The following is a 3,595-nucleotide window of genomic DNA, read 5'->3' as shown; positions in this document are numbered from 1 at the left end:
TTGGAAATATGATATTGGAGCTCTGGAGAGAATTTGAAGGTAGAGATATATATAAATATGAAAGTCAGAAGTTGATGAGATCACCAAGGGAGAAAGTAGTGAGGAAGAGAAAATAAGACTTAGATTTTCTGAGTCTATTCTAGTCCAAACCTCCACAAACAGGGTCAACTCAAAGACCTTGGATTCTTGCAACTGCATTGGACAGGAACATTTTTGGTCCAAAGAAGTCCTACTAATTCTACTACCCTCAGCACATACCCTGTACAACATGTGGACACATTTCTGTATTGCTATAGACAATTCAAACATTAGAAATTAGATGAATGACACATTTGCTAGATGTAGTCATTGAATTTTGTACTAAAAAATGTTCTTGATCCTACTAGTAAGAAGTAAATTATTCTGTTTCAGGAGTACATTAATACTAGAATATCATTTAGAAAATTACCTCTTCCAATGAACTAAATGGTACCCTAATTGCCCAGAAGAATTATTGTACTTCTCCAAAGTGAGTAATTTATTCTTTTCCAACAGGTAGGATAAAGTCCAACTAGAAACAGAAGATAGCTTCATAGATGTTAAAACAAGATAGCCAGCTGATTTTTTTTTTACTATTCTCGTAATATTCCTTCATAAGTTCAGTTGCCCATTAGAGATTAATTTTATATAAAACATCTGAAGATACAACTAGTGTCTTGCACCTGATGATTCACATGCTTGCTCATGCATGCATATGTAACAGAAATCTGTTACTTTCATTTCCTGACTGTTATCTGGTTGTCAGCAAAGTGAAATTAGGGTTATTAATTTTAAAAGTTATTTTCTAGAGGAGACAAGAGATGGCACAGAATTCCCAATTTGAAATAGAATTCAGAGATCATTTAGCCCAAACTTTATCTGACAAATGAATTCCTCTCTAATACCTCAATGTTTCATTATATTGTAAGCTCCTTAAGGGAAGGACTGTCTTTTGTTTCTCTAGCATTTAGCACATAGTAGGTTCTTTTTTCTATGGTGCCAATTTTAAATAGTTTTTATTCTCCAGGACAAGAATTGCATTTCCACTTGTTTACAGTACTGATACAGTACAATGTTGTTCACTTCTCTCCCTCTGCACACATTCAAGTATTCAGAATACCTAGATTTACACAGTAGCTTAAATGTTACTTTTAAACTGCTACTGCCTTGGCTACAAATTTTGAGTCCTTCAATTTTTGGAAAGCTGTGTGGAATGCTCTTTTTTCTGTTGTTTAGTCCACCTCTTCAATGATGGGTCCAGAAGAAGCACCTCCAGATAGGGCTGCTCTATCCCCTGGGAACCCACCAGGCATGCCTCCTGACATGCCCCCTGCACTCTGGTACAGCTTGGTAATGATAGGGTTGCAGACCTTCTCCAATTCTTTCTGCTGATGCTCAAATTTGTCCTTCTCAACAGTCTCATTCTTATCCAGCCAGTTGATTATTTCATTACATTTGTCAAGGATCTTCTGTTTGTCTTCATCACCAGTTTTGCTTTGCAGTTGTTCATTCTCCACAATAGCCTTTATGTTGAAAGCATAAGATTCAAGAGAATTCTTGGAAGACACCTTGTCTCTCTGCTTCTCATCCTCAGCCTTATATTTCTCAGCCTCCTGGACCATACACTCAATGTCTTCCTGGATCAGATGTTTTCTATCACTGGTGATGGTGATCTTGTTCTCCTTGTCTATGCTCTTATCCACAGCAGAAACACTGAGAATTCCATTTGCATCAATGTGAAATGTTACTTCAATCTAAGGAACACCTCTGGGTGCTGGGGGGATTCTTGTGAGCTCAAATTTGCCAAGCAGGTTGTTATCCTTTGTCATTGTTCTCTCATCTTCATAAACCTGAAGAAGTACACCAGGTTGGTTATCTGAATAGGTGGTAAAGGTCTGTGTCTGCTTGGTGGGGATGGTGGTATTACCTTTGATCTGAACAGTCATAACTCCACCAGCAGTTTCACTTCCAAGGAAAAGAGGAGTGACATCCAACAGCAACAAGTCCTGCACATTCTCAGATTTATCTCCAGACAAAATGGCAGCCTGGAGGGCTGCACCATAAGCAACAGCCTCATCACTATTGATATTCTTGTTGAGCTCCTCGCCATTGAAGAAGTCTTCCAGAAGCTTCTGGATTTTGGGAATTCGAGTGGAACCACCCACCAGGATGATGTCATGAATCTGTGATTTGTCTAGCTTGGTATCTCAAGGCCTTTTCCACAGGGTCCAGGGTGCCACAAAAGAGATCAGCATTCAACTCTTTGAAACAGGCTCGGGTGATTGATGTATAGAAGTTGATGCCTTCATAGAAGGAGTCAATCTCAATACTGGCCTGGGTATTAGAAGAGAGGGTGCATTTTGCACATTCACAAATGGTGCAAAGACGGCGAATAGCCTTATTGTTCTCACTGATGTCCTTCTTGTGCTTTTGCTTGAATTCAGCAATGAAATGGTTGACCATTTGGTTGTCAAAGTCCTCCCCACCCAAGTGGCTGTCCCCAGCTGTGGACTTGACCTCAAAGATGCCATCTTTAGTGGTAAGAATGGAGATATCAAATGTACCACCTCCAAGGTCAAAGGCCAACACATTTCTCTCAGCATCAACCTTTTTGTCCAAACCATAAGCAATAGCAGCAACAGCTGGCTCATTGATGATTCAGAGCACATTGAGACCAGCGATGGTTCCAGCATCTTTAGTGGTCTGATGTTGGGAATCATTGAAATAGGCTTCTACTGTGATTACGGCATTTGGGACAATCTTCCCAAGGTAAACTTCAGCTATTTCTTTCATCTTGGTCAAGACCATAGACAATACTTCTTCTGGATAGAAACTTTTGGTCTTCCCTTTGTACTCCACTTAGACCTTAGACCTGCCTGCATCATTCACCACTGTAAAAGACCAGTGCTTCACATCTGACTGTACAACTGCACCATCAAATCTGCGACCAATCAGACATTTGGCATCAAAAACTATGTTGGTGGGGTTCATTGCAACTTGATTCTTTGCAGCATCACTGATTAAACATTCTGTGTTGGTGAAGGTGACATAGCTGGGAGTGGTCCTGTTTCCTTGGTCATTAGCAATGATTTACACTTTCCCATGTTGGAAGACTCCTACACAGGAGTAAGTGGTGCCAATATCAATGCCAACAGCAGATCCCTTCGACATGGTTGCTGGGGAGCTGGGGGTCGTAGCTGACTGCTGTGGAGAAAGAAGGGATGCTGGTGCACTGAGTAGACCCACATAGTAGGTTCTTAATAAATGTTTATTAATTGATTGATTGGTTGGTCATATACCTTTTCCCCAAATAATTCCAGGAATAGAAAAGATACTACCTTCCAAAGCAGCCTAATGTCATTTGCCATTTGCTGTGAATTGAGAGCTGAGACAAATCTTTTCATAACAAAGCTTTTCCTCAAAGAAACGGGGTTTTTTTTCTCCCTGAAATTTTTACTCCTGCTTTGTCAATGGTGAAAAAGGAGAAAAAAATTAATACCTTTTCCACTGAAGATACTTCAGATAGTTAAGACAACAACCTTATTCTAACCCCTTAGAACTCAAGTTTTTCCTTCTC

At 39.9% G+C, this 3,595-nt stretch overlaps 1 pseudogene; it reads right to left on the bottom strand.

Moving 5' to 3' along the window:
* Window positions 1-1,250: 1,250 nt before the first annotated feature.
* Window positions 1,251-3,189, bottom strand: LOC140527337 (heat shock cognate 71 kDa protein-like; annotated as a pseudogene).
* Between the last annotated feature and the right edge of the window lie 406 nt (window positions 3,190-3,595).

The sequence above is a fragment of the Notamacropus eugenii genome, chromosome 1 (genome assembly GCF_028372415.1).
Source record: "Notamacropus eugenii isolate mMacEug1 chromosome 1, mMacEug1.pri_v2, whole genome shotgun sequence".
Taxonomy (NCBI): domain Eukaryota; kingdom Metazoa; phylum Chordata; class Mammalia; order Diprotodontia; family Macropodidae; genus Notamacropus; species Notamacropus eugenii.
This window is presented reverse-complemented; position numbering and strand designations above follow the sequence as displayed.